This window comes from Mus caroli, chromosome 13 (assembly GCF_900094665.2).
Source record: "Mus caroli chromosome 13, CAROLI_EIJ_v1.1, whole genome shotgun sequence".
In the NCBI taxonomy this organism is placed as follows: Eukaryota; Metazoa; Chordata; class Mammalia; order Rodentia; family Muridae; genus Mus; species Mus caroli.
This window is the reverse complement of record NC_034582.1, coordinates 41,743,704-41,759,306: the sequence shown is the minus strand read 5'-3', so window position 1 is coordinate 41,759,306 and position 15,603 is coordinate 41,743,704. Positions and strand designations below refer to the sequence as shown.

Here is a 15,603-nt window from a genome sequence, read left to right as displayed (position 1 = left end):
TGCATGTATGTATGAGCACTGTGTGCACCCAATGCCCACGTAAGTGAGAAGAGGGCATCAGACTTTCTGAAATTGGAGTTACAGATGGCTGTGAACCATCATGTGGGTGCTGGGAATTGAACTCGTGATCTCTAGAAAAGCAGCAACTTCTCTAAACTGCTGAGCCATCTTTCTAGCCCCTTCTTCTGACATTTCTATCCAAGATTTTCTCTAATGAGTATTGATTACTAGAAAGTGAGAGGCTGGCCATGTAATTAGATTTTTAATCCTATTTTCCTCCTAAATATTTTTTACAATGACTCTTTAACATTTAAGTAGTCCTTCACAGGCACTAGGGATATGGCTCTGTAAGTAAAACACTGAATTAACTTCTCAGAGCCTACGTAAAAAAATCCAGGTGTGTTGGGTGGTATGCACGTGTAATCTCAGTTCTAGGGAGTTGGGGCCAGGCTGATACCTGGGATTCACTAGCTAAATAGTCCTATGTGGAAAGTTCCAGGCCAATGAGAGACTTTGTCTCAACAACAACAACAACAACAAAATTAGTGTGTGACATCTGAGGAATGGCACCAGAGATTGTCCCCTGACATCCAAATGTTCCTGCACAAGTGTGTATCTGAACACAGGAACACACACACACAGAGGAACACACACACACAGGAACACAGAGGAATTCACACATAGACATAATCACATGTAGGACCACACACAGATATACATACACACACACACACACACAAACGTACACACATACACAGGAGCACATACAAACATACACACACACACACATAGGAACACACACAAACACACAGCACAAAGAATTGAAGCAAGGATAATCTTGGATAAGAACCCTCCATCTTCCCCACAGTTCACCCGAATCTTCTCCTGCTCAGAGGAGGGAGAAGGGCCCGCTGAGCCTTCTCCTGTCACAGTTGCTCTGAACACTAGTACCCCACAGCAACATGCAAATGGTGTGAGCCCAGAATAACAGCCTATGTGTCCAGTTCACTTCCTTAGCATCTGTAAGGCACCCTGTCCAGTGAACACAGTCCTTGTGCTGTCTCTCCCATTGGCACATGTCCACCCTGCCTCCCAAGGGCCTGGGCAGCATGCTTTGCCCGAGCTGAAGCTGAGCTCATTTTCCTCCATCCCACGGAGTCCAGTACGGTGCCATACACCTAGCTAGAGAAGTCTATAAATACTTTTGATTGACTAATGAATTGGCTTCCACTCACTGCTCTGTGCTTGCTGCCTCCTCTCTGGCATCATCCCACAGCAGGCTGGAAGCCAGATTTCTCACAGGAGAAATTTCCATTTAAAAGTGGGTGCTGGATTAGTCTTTCCGTGTGGAACCACAGTGGCTTCCATGAAGAAACGCGCATGTTTTCTCTCACCGAAGGCAAGCCCTGCATCTTCCATGGCTCTTTTTTTCCCCTTTAGGGTATCATCATCAACAACAACAGTAACAAAATACATATATTTCATGTTGTTCAAAGAGTCTTGTAAAATTGTCACAGCAAGTTCATAAAAAGAGTAAAGAATAAAGTGACTTTGGTAGTGTTTTCGTGTTCATAGAAGAGAGTGAGGTCTTTAGGGTTTCCTGAAAGCCAGTTCAATGGTCCTATTCCTAGGTCAAAGATGGAGAAGCAACCGTGGTGAGTCTTTAGTGATACACCCTGTGTCTGTATGTGTGTGTGAATGACCAGGAGTGTGTGTGTGTGTGTGTGTGTGTATGTGTATATGACCAGGTGTGTGTGTGTGTGTGTGTGTGTGTGTGTGTATAATCAGGTGTGTAGGTGTGTATGTGTGTGTGTGTGAATGTGGGAGCAAGGGGCCAACCTCAGGTGCCACTCCTCAGGAAATGTATGCCTGACACCTTTGGGCGTGTTGCATGTGTGTGTGTGGTTGTGAACACTGGTCGTTTAGGAAGGCAGAGGAAGTGGCCTGGTGGCCTGCTCTATCGCTCTTATTCCCTTGAGACAAGTTCTCTCATTGAACCTGGGGCTAGACTGGAAGCCAGCAAGTTGCAGGAATGCCCATCTCCACCCTCCCCAGTGCTGAGATGTGCATGGCCATGCCCATCTTTCAACACCAGTGTTTGGGATTTGAAGAAAGTCCTCGAAGCTTGCACAGCAAGCACTCTGGCTCACCAAGCCACTCTCACAGCCTCCACATTAAATTTTTGAGACAGGGTCTCTAGCTCTAGCTCAAGGGTCCCATCTGCCTTCACCTCCCCAGCACCAGGGTAGATTACGAACACATGCCACCCAGCCCAGCTCTTCCTCCTGGGATCTGAGAATTGAAGTTGGGGCTTACACCTGCACAGCAAGCATCTTACAGGCTGTGTCCTCTCCCCAGCCCCTTGGTGATTCCTCGAAGCACATTCAAACCCATGGATTTCTGTGCTCACGAACCTAAGATTAAACAGGAAATAGACACAAAGCCGTAGGAAGATGAAGACTTCCTCTGCATATATAAAACCCCACTTGACTAGTTTCTCTACAAGTATACCAAAATTTAAAAACAGCCGGTCAACCATCAGGCCATTCTGTCTTAGTTTAATTCTCTTAGGCAAGGGTGCATTAACACGTTTCTTTCCTTCCAATCACCGAGGGACGTAATCTTGTGATTCATTGTTAATTCGTCGTTGGTTGTATTTACTCATTCATGCTTGATGGGCCCATTAAACACGTTAGCTTGGTTTGGTTTGTTTCCAGTCCCCTGCTAGGCACTGTGGTCATATCCAGAAAGCCAAGTCTGAAATATTTTCTGTGGTGAGCAGTATTAAGAGGGGACAAAAGTCATGTTCGGGAAGACAGGGGTCACCAAGAAACGACGGTCATGCTAGCAAGGAGCTAGCTCACCTTTGCATTTTTCCCTTCCTCTGCTATGGAGTGTCTGGAAACTGCTTTTTTACCAAACAGCAAACGTCAGTCACCACTTAGCCTGGGTCTCAAATGTTATGTAAAAATTTACATAGGAGGCTTGGTTCCCCAGCCCACAGTCTGACTGGGAGGTGGAAATTTCAAAAGGCGGGGCTGAGTGGAAGGAAGTTGAAGGGATACGGGTCACCACCCGTTCTTGTCTCTTTTCTTGTTGGTATCTACCACTCGTTCCTGCATTGAGCATCATTTTATCACATTCCGGAAGCAGGAGGGCCAAATGATCACGTGATCCAAAACAAGCCTTTCTTCTTTATAAACTGCTTGCCACGGGCATTTTAAGACAGTGACGTAAAGCTGACGCACAATGACGTAAAGCTAACTCACAAAGCCGTCCTTTTCTGTCTTCAAAGAAGTTTCAGGTGTTATAAGCAAAATAACAAAGATTAGAGAGTTATGTGAGTGGGGGAGAGGGCACTCTAAAGCTTTTATAAAACTATAGAAAAGACTCCTGAGATCCTGGGTAACCTAGGAATCCATCTGCTGCCTCTGCTAAGGTCCAATTGGTGAGGGAGAGGTAGACTTTTCAGTGAGACTTTTCCAATGCTACACCTGTCTCCTATAGTATCCCCTCAAGGTCTAGAGAGACCCCCCACCCCCAGCACCACGGAGATAGCTCGGCCCTATTTGGGTGTGAGTCATCCCGTTCTCCATCCTTCTTGTACTGCTGCTGCCATGCTCCTAGGGTCCTGTCCTGGCACCGCTGGTCTCATCCCCCAACCAAGTCTCACAGGGCCCTTCATCCCCCTTAGGGTACGGACTTCCTGTTTTCACCACCAATGCTGAGCAGAGCACAGGAAGGCAGGGCACCTACGAAGATTATCTCGCCAGTTCACATTTCTTCCTTGAGACAGGGTCAGTCCCCCAAACCAACGCCCATTGGCTTTACAAAGTAAGCCATTCTTTGAACTGGGACCTCTGGCTATAAGACGCTAAGTTCTGTCATGTGATATAGCGCGGGGTAGGGGGTGGGGGAAGCATCACAGGGGTCAGAGAATCCTTGAGACATGGCCACTTCAGCGGCAACCCACCTACCTATGGGAATCTGGTGGACGATTAACTTGAGTCTCAATTTCCCAATTTCCAGTGAACGAATCTAACTCTTCACCACTCACTGGCCTGAGAACATGGCATGGGAATGCATTTTGAGCTGTCTTCTGCATCGGCTACTACGGTTCATCTCACTGCTCTGTCCTGAGGATAGCCCAGACTTGGGAAACTGTACTGCAGCAGGATGAACGGATAAAACTTCCAAGAGAAATCCAGTATTTCTGGCAGAAGAACAAGAGATTACAGGGAAGAGCCACATAGAGTAGAGAGATGAAGGGAATACCCTGATTCTGGAACATTCCAGCCTCTCCCTTGAGTTGTATATGTGTGGGGCAAACCCAGAGACCCTGAGAACTGAACTATTACCAACCTCTGTCAGAGTCCAAGACTAACTCCCAAATAGTGCACACATGGGATACAGGGATTTGAAACTAGAAGTAATGTTGGGACCATGGCACACTGCATGCAACACCGAACTAAACTGGTTGGCTGGTGGAACCAAGCAAAACCAATGAGGCAGCATTTTCCAAGGGACCCAGGGTCTCACAAAGCAAAGCCCAAATGTCCAAGATTCAAATCAAAAGTTTGGTATGAAAAGGACTAGAGAAACACAACCAGTCCTGAGAAAGGACAACCTGCAAATGTCCACCAGCCATGAGGTGACAGAGGTGACACAGACGTTGGAATTCCCAGAGACCTTTGTAGAAGCTGCTTTAACTGTGCTTGAGATGAAGCTAATATCCCTGAAACAGCTAGAAGCCAGGAGTTCTTAATAATGAGAACTAAAAGAAAAATCTAGAACTATAAACACACACACACACAAACCTACAATAACAAAAGACAGAAGTCCACTGGGTAAGCTTCACGGCAGGATGGGGATGGCTGAGGAAGGTACCTTGAACTTGAAGATACAGATCCTGTTTAATCTGAAGAACAGAAGGAACAAAACATGGAGTTTGAGAGGTCTGTCGGATGACACTAAGGGTCTAAACTAGTGTTAATGGAGCCCCATGAGAGGAGAAAGAGGCTGAAGTAGAAAGCCTAGTTTTTGAAACAATAGCATCCAGGCCTGGTGGCTCACACATGTAATTATAGAGTTGGAAGGCAAGCTGAGGCAGGAGGATAGCCATTATTATGAGGCTACCTTAGATTACATAGTGAGTTCCAAACCAGCCTGGACTGCAGAGTCTCAAGAGGGGGGAAAAAAAGAAGAAAGAAAAGAGGAGAAAGATAAAATCACTAAATATATCACAAAGTTAGAATGAGAGACATAAATTTATAGGTACACACACACACACACTGAGTCCCTCCAGAAAAATAAAGATAAGTGAGAATAAACAATTGCAGAGGGAGTAAAGGTAGGAGGGAAGGAAGGAAGGAAGGAAGGAAGGAAGGAAGGAAGGAAGGAAGGAAGGAAGGAAGGGTGGGTGACTATGATAACCTCTCTTTGAGAGGCATACATAAGAAACACCAAGACTGTCAGTTGTTAAACATCTGCCTTAAATCCACGGTTCACGGAGTTAATCAGCACATGGTCCAGCCTCAGTGAAAAGTGTTCTCATAGTAACACAGCTGATGGAACCACTATTAATGAACAACACATGAACAAGCCCCTCCCCAGGTGTCACAAACTTCCATTTGTGACCGCAAAACCTCATCTTTCTCCTCAAACTTAGGCTTCAGTTCTGTTTGTCCTACAGGGGATTCTTTACATTTTCTATATGTTCTGTTTAAATGTCTCCTACTGGGCACCCAACCATACTTTGCTGTATCAAAAATAATGGCATGAAGGAAGGAGAGATGGCTCAGTGGTTCAGAGCACTGTATGCTCTTCTGGAGGACCGGGGTTCGAGTCCCAGCACCACATAGCAGCTCACAAACATTTGTAACTCCAATCCCAGAGGATCTATTGCTCTCTTCTGGCCTCTCTGGATACTGCATGCAGATGGAGCAGGCAAAATACCCACACACGTAAAGTGAAATAATAGTAAAAAAAAGCTATGCACTTTTCCCCTGGGGAGTTCCAGTGGCCTCCCCTGCCTATGGAAGATGGGAGTGTTACATCATGAAATACATACACTCTTGTATTATAAATCACATCTTTTAATATCTGGAAGATCTTTCTGGGTATTTAATAAGCCTAGAAGTGTTCGGTATTATTTGTGTGATAGTCCCTATTCTATTCTTCTCCAGTTCACCCTTTGACATCACTTACAATTGGCTAGGTTGAAGATTTGCATCTGTCTTACTTAACTGTTTCCTTTTTTACATCAGACGATCAGGTGTGCAAGCCACAGCATATTTGTGGGACACAGGACAACTTGAGGGACTTGGTTCTCCCTTGCCACGTGGATTCCAAAGGTGAAACTGAGGTCCTCAGACTTGGTGGTAAACACCTTTATTCACCAGTGAGCCACCCTGTCTACATTGTTTTTGAAGAAAGACTGAGAGCACACATGATGTATCCGAGGATCCCCATCTCAGACTGAGAATCACTCGATGTCCCCATCCATAAACCTAAGCAAACGTTCCCAAATGCAGCTCCTTTCCTCTTCCCGCCTACTAGGTTTCCACACCCCCAAACAGAAATAGTTACTAAAATGGTTCAGAGATAGAACTCCTACTAAGAGGAGAAGAGGATTATGGGGAATAAGATGAGCTGGTGCAACTGTCTCCATCACAGGTCCACCAGCAGGAAGATTCATCTTGGGAAAAAGTACATATGGATGATGATGAGAATTCTGATGTTTATTCTCTTAGAACACCCATGCTTGGGAGCTTAAGGAAGGTTGCTCTGCATGTGGTCCAGGTGCACAGTTTGAGGACTGCTAAAATAAGAAGCATAAAGACCAGTTTCCCTCTACAGTGTTGACATGATTTGTACTTATAAAACCCAAACTGAAAGAAACTGAATTTCTCACTAGAGCTCTGTCAGGATGCAGGGCCTTTGGGAGGTGATTATGTTACAAGGTGTGTGTGTTGCGGCCGGGGGGGGGGGGGGGGGGGGGGAAACTCATGACCAAAAGGTGTGGGGGGATCCTCATGACCAGAGGGTAGGGGCACGCTCATGATGGATGTATATTTTATGAGTTTGGTTTAAGTCTTGGGGGATGAAGTCTTACAAGGCTAGGCACCACGGGAGTAGGCTGTTAGGGAACCAGGCTACCTCACATGCTTAGCCACAGCCCTGACCACTTCTATATTATTCATGGACACAGCATGAAGTCCTTTCAAGCTGTGACCACCTGTTCCCAAAGTTTCCTGTAACAAGGTCTATGAGCCAAAACAATTTCTTTTCTTCATTACTTTCTCAGCCTCAGGTATTTTGTAACAGTGGCAACAAGATGCACTAAGAAACACTTCCAAATCTACACTATCTGAGGGTCTTTCGCTTTTGCAAACCTCTTTAAACATTTTTAATTACTAAAGAAGTTTAATTAGGCCATCACTCACTCTCCCTTTAGAAAGACAGTGGAGGAATCTGAGTCCTACTGAAGAGGCCATTCTGATGTTAGAAAGTGAAGAGATGTCCACAGCAGGAACTCTGGGAAGCCCTCAGGTATCTGTCACTTCCCAAAGGCTCCATTCCACCAAATATTAGCAACTATAGGATAAGCAACTCAACATATGGATTTTCCAGGACAAAGACAATGGTTTCCACACTGATGCTGCAATGGAGCCTGGTGCAGAGAAGATGCCCATTCAACTCACTTTTGGAGCATCCGCTTGGCCTGCTCAGTGGTGACTGGGTGCATCAGTCTGATGGGGTGTGGGGGCATCATCTAGAAGACAAATCTCCTGATAGGTCTCTGAGGGAGTTTTCTAGATTGGGTTAACTGGGGAAGAAAGGCTCACCCTCAATGTGCTTGGTACCACCGAGGAGGCTGGGGTCCTAGAGTGACTAAAAGAAAGCCTGCTGAGCACACACATTAATCTCTCCCTGCTTCCCAGTTGTGCGAACAGTGTGTCCATCCCTTCCCAAGATCCTGTCTTCACCACAACAGGCTGAGCCCTTAAACTGGGATCCAAGTAAACCCTTTCTTAAGTTGTACTATTGGGTTATTTTGTTGCAGAGGTTTACAACTAGGGGAGTCTTGTGTTTGTATTTGGAAGTAGAGAAAAAAATACCAAAAAAAAAAAAAACCCAAAACAAACAAACAAACAAACAACCCCCAAAAACCCAACAGCTAGTTTTCTTGAAGTGGCCCAGCCTGACTGATTCTTGTTGCTAAATAGTGAAAAGGAGTTTATCTCATAAGAACCAGAGACTCTACTGTGAATAGAAACCAAACAGAAAACAAGATAGGGAATTGGGATGCCATCCCAAGTATAGATCCTTTGCAAGGAGCTCAGGAAGCTGAGATGACAGCTTCTATTCAGTGGGTGTTCACTCTTGACCCGGTGACAGCCTACCTTGTCAGTCACAGCAGAGAAAGTAAATCTCCAGCGAATCCCAGAATTTCCCTGGATTCCCACACGCTATCACACAAAGAAACTTTTTTTTTCTCCACATTAAAAGATAATACCATAGTTTGCTTACAGTGTGGATTTTAAATTCTGAGCAGCTGGAGGCCGACAGGAGCCTCAATATTTCCTTGACTTATCCAGCTACCAGGCAGGGGTGAAATTTTAAAAACCAAAGCCACCCCCTCCTTCTCCACTTGTTTGAGCGGTCAGCATGAATCTAGGACTGTTAGACAGACCTCTAGTTTGTAGCTAGCGTAGCTGAACACTGTTCATAAGAAGCAAAGGCTCTTCTAGGTTCTGCAATGCCCATGTCTCTTCTTATGCAGGGCTGAATATTAAAAAGTGTGTGTGTGTGTGTAGGGGGGAAAACCCTGTCAAATAATTTCGTAATGAAAGAAGCCATGCTTTTCCCAAGTAAGAAAACGATTTATAGAGAAAAATGTAAAGCAAGACTCCCCTAGGCGTAAACCTCACACAACGAAAGGCCAGGCTCATGGGACTGCACTCACTTGGTGCACTTGATGTGCCGAGATGTCTCCTCACCACCGTTTGTGAACCGCAGTATTTAATGCTTCCTTACTTCAGAAAACAGGTCTTACGACTAAGCCTTTAAATAGACCGAAAGTCAGGATCTTGGAACTCAGGGTATTAGCTTGGGCTGGAGGAATGAATGAGCTGGGCACATGTGTCAGTGGTACGTCACTAAAATTTATAGCACAGGGATGGCTGGGGAGCTCACTTGGTTCACAAAGTGCACATCTTGGAAGCATGAGAAGCCAACCCAAACATGTCCAGAACCTATGTCAAAATCCCAAACACTTTTTATCTCAGAGTTGGCAAGACAGAGCCAGGTGGGTCCCTGAGGCCATCTGACCAGTCACCCTAGCCTAGTGGCCAGTGAGAGAGCCTGTCTCAAACAATAGAGGAATGCTGTTTAAAAACAGTATCTCAGGCTTCTGTTTGTCTTCCATATTTGCACACATATGTGAATGTTGGGGGTTAGTCTGGTGCTGTGCATACAAATGCTAACTTCTGAACCCCAAGATCTGGTTGCCTCCAGACAAGCAAATTCCCACATATATTGGCCTTTGTTGAGTAAACCTTGCTCTCCTATTTGAAGCTATTTGCTGGATAAAAGTGGCTACAGCCAATTACTAGGGAGAATAGAGTAGACGGGACTTTGGTTATTGGGCTAGGAGTCATAGGTAGGGACCACAAGAAGGAGAGAGAGGAGGAAGAAGAATGAAGAAGACAGAGAGAACAGGAGGTTTCCATCAGACACAATGGACCAGGAGCATGTGGCCAAGTGAAATGGCCCCAAGGACAGACTGATAGAGCAAAAATAACCCGGATGAAACTCAGAGTGCAAGTACTTGCAGCTCAGCTGGGAAGTAGCCAGTCTAGCATTGGAAAAACAGATTAGGGGTAATTCACCCAGGAATTGTGCTAAAGCTGGATAAATAAACCTTAGTCCCATTCATTCATTTGGAAGCTAGCTGGGGATAGAGATAAATATTTTACACTACATTTGAACATGTACCTCTTATACACATGCACACACACACACACACACATACACACTCACATACACATATACTGTCACTCTTAAGACACATGGAAACGGTCTCCAAAACAGCATTCTTGGTAAAGGGAAACCATGGGAAACAGCCTGTGGACTGGAGAAAGACCATAGGGATTAAAAAAACATTTGTCAAAGATCCTAATGTGACTTCATGTGACAATACAGGTTGTTCTTAAAGCTGTAAGGGTGAGTTTTAAGAAAAGGAGATTTAGTGGGCTATGGCAGGCAGCACATACCTGCAAAGCCAGTACCTGAGAGACAGAGGCAGGAGGACCACAAGTTCGAGGCCAGTCTCAACTCCATAGGGAGTGCAAGGCTATCCTCGGGTACCTGAGATGCTGTCTCAAAACCAAACAAACAAGAACAAAACAACCAGCCAGCCAATGAACAAACAAAAAGCGATGCAGAAGGAAAATATGAGACTATGTATAAAGACTCAAAAGATCTATACAAGAGTTGTTTAGGATCTCATGCATGCTGTAAAATTATTTTATGCTTAGATCAGGCGATGATTAACCCAAAATTCAAGGTTGTGGGGGAAACTGGGTAGCAGCCTAGGACAGGGAAGAGCTGAATGAGCTAGAGCAACTCAGCTATTTGATAGCACTTATAGATGTGTACAACTGTCACCGATCTTAGAACCGTTCATCAGCTCACAAAGAGTTCAGGGGCCATGGAGGAAAAATCTGTGAGGGACAAATATCCCTGCGGTTGGCGGAGCTGCTGTGAAACAGAGTCCTCTGGACGTGACAAGATGGCTTTACTCATGTCCTCCTAGCAGCCGTGGATGTAGAACAAGTTCAAGGCAGTCTTCATTCTAGCATGGTGGGGGCTGGGCACTCAGGAGCCCCTATTCTTCACTGAGAAGCCATTGACAGTGGACGGCTCCGAGGGGGAGGGAAAGAAAGTCGGTTTCCTTAAGACAGGAATGAAAGGTGGATGTGGTAAAAAAAAATACTTTGTAAGCATATATGAAAAATTTAAAAAGTAATAAAAATATTGTATTTAAAAATATACTAAAAGCTGGTGGTGATGGCCCACAGCTTTTATCCTAGCATGGGAGGCAGAGGTAGGTGGATCTCTGAGTACAAGGCCAGCCTGGTCTACAGAGCAAGTTCTGGGACAGCCAGAGCTACACAGAGAAACCTTGTTTCAAAAAAAAACCTAATCAAGTAGAAGAAAGACACCCCAGAGTCTTTTTGCAGCCCCCCCCCCCATCCTAGGCAATAATAACTGATCTGTTCATAAAGATTGCTTAGAAACAGTGCCCCAGGAGTGGTTTCCTGCATTAGGTGGTCTTTTTCATTACGTGGCTTCTTTCACTTAGCAGGATGCTATCAAGGTTCATAGTATGGCACCCCTTTCTGTAGGCACACCTATGTGCACACAGAGGTCAGAGGTCAATGTCAGATGTCTTCCGCAGTCACTCTCCTGTATCTGCTTCCCCACTGCTGGGATCCCATGCACAAGTCACCACACCGGGTTTGTAGGTGGGTGCTGAGGCTCAGACTCAGGTTTTCATGACTGAGCCGCAAGCACTGAGCCAGCTCTGCCTTCCTTTTTAATAATACGCCATTGCACGGATGGACCATATTTTCCTACCCATCAGTAGATGGGTTTCCTCCCCCTACCTCCCTAGTGTTTCCATCTCTTAGCTGTTAGCATTGTTAGCACCAGCGAGCCTCGGTGTATATAGTTTTTATGGTCCCTCTTTAAATTTCATTTTTGGAGGCAGGACTGAGATTTGAACCCCAGGTCTTGTGCATAGTGCACAAATGCTCTTCCGATGAGCTAGCTACACTGCCAGTCCCGTGGATAGGCGTCTTTTTGCCATGGCTGTCTTCACCTTTCTCTTGAATGTAGACTTACAGTGGGATTTCGAGGTCACTGAAAGAACCGGGATTTTTCAAATTAAACACATCATTTTATATCCCCATCGGCAGCGTTTGAGGGCTGTAATTCCTCCACATGCTCACCAGCACTTGGGATGATCTGATTTTTTAATTACAGTCACACTAGTCAGTCTGGCATGAGATCTCACTGTGGTTTTGATTTGCAATTACCTGATGGAATAAGGATGTTGGGCATTAGCCAGGCAGTGGTGGCACACGCCCTTAATCCCAGCACTTGGGAGGCAGCCTGGTCTACACAGAGAAACCCTGTCTTGAAAAACAAAAAAACAAAAAACAAAAAATAAAAAAGTAAAAAAGGATGTTGGGCTTTTTTTTTTTTTTTTTTTTTGGTTTTTCAAGACAGGGTTTCTCTGTGTAGTCCTGGATGTACTGGAACACTCACTCTGTAGACCAGGCTGGCCTCGAACTCAGAAATCCACCTGCCTCTGCTTCCCGAGTGCTGGGATTAAAGGCATGTGCCACCACGCCCGGCATGGCATTTTTTTTTCCACAGCTTTAATGGCCATTCATCTGTCCTCCTTGGCACACTTTGATATTAGACCATCTTTTTATTAACAAATTAGAAAGGCTGTTTATATATTGTGGACCTGAATCTCTTATCATATATATGATCATATATATTTGTGTGTGTATATACATGTACATGTATATATCTATGATTATATATATGTATATATGTGTGTGTGTACATTATATTTTGAGAGTTACCTATTCACAACTCTTTTGTTCTCACGCCCACGTCTACACTTGGCAGTAAGTTCCTGGTCTCTCCCTTAAATCTGATGCTCATAACTTATCTAGGCTCAGCATATTCTGATGTATAATACAAAATTGATGAATCAAGACTAAAACTAAACCTTGGAATAAAGATATATGTTAGGAGATATTCAAAATGAAATAAAACACCACTGTGTCAAAAGTAAGTTAATGTTGTTCTTGTGAGTATTTAATTTCTGGGCATAATTCAAGCAGTTGGAGAATCTACCCGTCTGAGACTCTAGCCCAAAGTGGGAAAATGCTCTCTACTGTCAGGAGGAAAAAAAAAAATCAAACAAACCCCCAAACTATTTCTCTTCTGTTTCCTTCAACCGTCCTCCTATAAACTAAGTGTGTATGTGCATGTATGCCTGTGTTTGTGTGTATGTGTGTGCTTGTATGCATGTATGTATTTGTGGTATGTGTATGTCTGTATGGTGTGTGAGTGGATATGCTCGCATGTATGTGAGTGCAAGTTTGTGTGTGTGTGTGTGATAGAGGAGAAAAATTGCTACTGGTGAAAATCAACTAAACTTCAAATTTCATATCTGTTAACACAATGAAACTCGTCGGTATATTCCTCTCCATATTCTCCTCGGCCTCCCTCGTTCAATTTACAACAGCCAAGCTGAGTAGTTACTAAGCCGACCTTGAGGGCTACAGAGCCCCTATTTACCATCTAGCTCTTTAGCCAGGAAGCTAGGGAACCCCACACTCCTGTCATCCCAACAAGCTAAACAATGTCTTGTGGAAAATCCCAGTTCTGGCTTGCAGAACTGGTTGGTCACTATCATTTCTCACAGTCAGCTTCTGTTTTTTCCTCTTTGTCTTTGAGTCTCACCTGATCCTAACTTTATTAAGGATTTTCAGATTCGAGGATTCGTGGAGTAATAAGTCTTTTCTTAAGAAGAAAAAAAGAAAAAAAGGTACAGTCTTGTCAAGATACCGTGCTCTGACTGCAAGTGATCGAATTAATTCTTTCCACCAGCTTTCTGTATCTGCTTTCAGTCCCTAACCACGTAGAACCACCCCGAACCCCTGCCTGCCCTCCGCAGGCTTGTATTCTAAGGAAACCCCAGCAAATCGAAGTCACTCCAAAGGTGAGACAGACACCACTGTTACCTTCCACAAAGTGGTCCCAGTTACGTCAGCAAGACCTCTGAGACACCTTCGTTAGGTGAGGCAGTGCCTACCAGTAATCCAGCACTCAGAAGCCGGAAGCAGGAGGATTGTGAGTTTGAAGTCAACCTGAGCTAAAGGCGAGTTCCTGGCTAGCCTGGGTACAGAGTAAGACCGCCTCCGGGAAGCAGAGGACCGTACCTGCAATCTCAGCTCGGAAGCAGAATGGTTGCTAACAGTTTGAGGTCAGCCTGGGGTTCCATGGCAAAGCTCTGTCTACCAACAAACCAAGCAGCCACACGAACAGGCAGTGCTCTCTCTGCAAGCAATTCTGATAAACTAAGTTTTCTTTTCCCTTTTTTTTCTTTTTTCTTTTTCTTTTTCTTTTTTTTTTTCCGTTTGTTTCTGCCTTCTCCTGATTACACAGGCCAAGACCCAAGTCTTGGCTGTACAAAGTTCACCTCCACTTGGTAAACTTTTTAGACCTAATTCTAAATACAAGTCCTAAAAGCACAAACTCACATAAAGAACGCCTGGATTCCGACATGACTTAATGCACAGCCTCTGTGGTGTTGATGAGAATAAATAGTCTCATGTGCATGGCGGGCCATCCGCCTAAAGATGACGACAAGATTGCTGATGTCACAAACAAGCCCCTATGGGACAGTCAGAGAGCCGCTGAGGGGTACCATTTTCAGAGCGGTCCCTTCAAAGCATCAGTTGCGTGTGCATTTTTAAGAAGTGACTCATGGCCTCAAGTCAGATTCTGCAGAGAAGCCAGGTCCCTTCCTTTCCTTCCAGCACCTTCGGATTGAGGTAGCACTGGCAAGATCTACTTCAATGACACCCACCCGGGAACCCTCAGAAAGCTCAAAGCAGAGCAGTGGAGACCCCTTGAAGTTAGACAGGCCTTGGGTGCGATGGCTGTCGGCGGGCAGGCCATGGGTGGCCCTCCAGCCCGAAACTCGCGGTCCTCAGCGCCAGGCGAGCAGCTGGAGCGCTGGCTGCGCTGACCCAGATGAGGACTGCCCCAGCGCCGGATCCCCGCATCACAGATCCTCACATCCCCGGTCCTCACTTCCCTTGTCCTCACATCTGGGTGGCCTCAGAACCCTGAGTCTGCTTCGCCTTTCTTCCCCGCGTCCTGGCCATTTCCCACCCTACCAGGGGCGCGCAACTTGCGAGCGCCGGCCTTGGGGTGCCGGGTGTCCAGGCAAGCCCCCCATTCCTCTCGCCGCCCCCGGCCCCCCTCCGCGTTCCAGCCTGACCTGCTGTAGAGCCCAGGTCCCGGCTTCGGTGATGCAAAGCCGGCTCCGGCCACTTGCGCCCTCCTCCCGCAGGCCCCGTGCTGCCTCCGCCTCCCCCCTGCACGGGAGCCCGAGTCGGTCACGCTGCTCTCGGGGAGAGTCGCCCGCGGCTTCCGGCAGCTCCAAATACAGACGGGCGCGGGAGGGGCCGGGAGCACCCAGCCGAGGGCGGGGGTGGCAAGGAAGGGAGCAGAGAGGAGGCACAGATGGGCCGTGGGAGAAGAGAGATAGGAGGGCAGAGGCGATCGCTGGTGCAAGCAGGAAATGCCTTCGCCTCCTCCTGCAGGTTTGCAAAGAGCTCTGAAAAGGTCTGGCGGTCCCTGAAGGGGGTTGGGGGTGGGTAGGGATGCATAGTGACCCGCACAAAGAGAGGGAGAATGGGGCACCTTGAATATCCTCCAACTCAAAAGGATAAAGGAGAGCAGATGCATGTATCTCTTCAGATAGATTGTAGATCTGGGGCAAGT

The 15,603-nt window shown here is 46.0% G+C and overlaps 1 protein-coding gene across 1 annotated transcript in view; it reads right to left on the bottom strand.

The window, feature by feature from the left end:
• Cap2 (cyclase associated actin cytoskeleton regulatory protein 2) overlaps positions 1-15,259 on the bottom strand; it is a 139,910-nt gene extending 124,651 nt beyond the window's left edge. Inside the window, exon 1 of the mRNA XM_029468430.1 lies at positions 15,098-15,259. The gene's annotated coding sequence lies outside the window, so the exon portion shown is untranslated. The remainder of the gene's footprint in view (positions 1-15,097) is intronic.
• Between the last annotated feature and the right edge of the window lie 344 nt (positions 15,260-15,603).